Source organism: Cystoisospora suis (genome assembly GCF_002600585.1).
Source record: "Cystoisospora suis strain Wien I chromosome Unknown contig_2801, whole genome shotgun sequence".
In the NCBI taxonomy this organism is placed as follows: domain Eukaryota; phylum Apicomplexa; class Conoidasida; order Eucoccidiorida; family Sarcocystidae; genus Cystoisospora; species Cystoisospora suis.
The window spans coordinates 1-629 of NW_027155597.1; positions in this window are offsets into that span (position 1 = coordinate 1).

Genomic DNA, 629 nt, shown 5'->3' on the forward strand with positions numbered 1-629 from the left:
TCTTCTTCTCTCTGTTTCTTCTTCCTTCTTTCTCATGTTCTCTGTGGCCTTCCTCTTCTTGTTTTCTGGGGGGGGTCCCCTTTACCCAGCTCACCGTCTGTGGTATATGACTCTTCTCTTTCTGATAGATATACCCCGCTTGTCATCCTATTTCCATTCCCCGGCTTATATTCGGGTAACCTACTCAGGAGTGTGCTAGATTTGTCTGTATATCTCTTTCAGCTCTCTCCATCTCTTTTTCCCCGTCTCTCCGTATCGATTCCTTTCTATTCCCTCTTCCACATCCCTTCTGTCGATCTTTAATTCATCTTTCTACTTTAACCTATCTATCTTTACTCTATGGACCTCTAATCTATCTATCTCTAATCTGCCTATCTGTAATCTGCACACTCATCATTCATCTATGTCTCTACCTTTGATCCATTCTCTCTCTCTCTATCTTCCATTCTGCTCTTTTCTTCTTCCTTTTTCTTCTTCTCCTACCTTGTCTTTGCTGTGTCTCTCCCTGTCTTGTCGGTCGTATCTAGAACGTTGCCTCTCTCATGAACGAGGTTATGACAAGCCTGCAGAATCTTCCTAAGGCCTCTCCTTCTCAGACCTCTTCTGCCTCTTCTCTTTCTTCAAGCGCC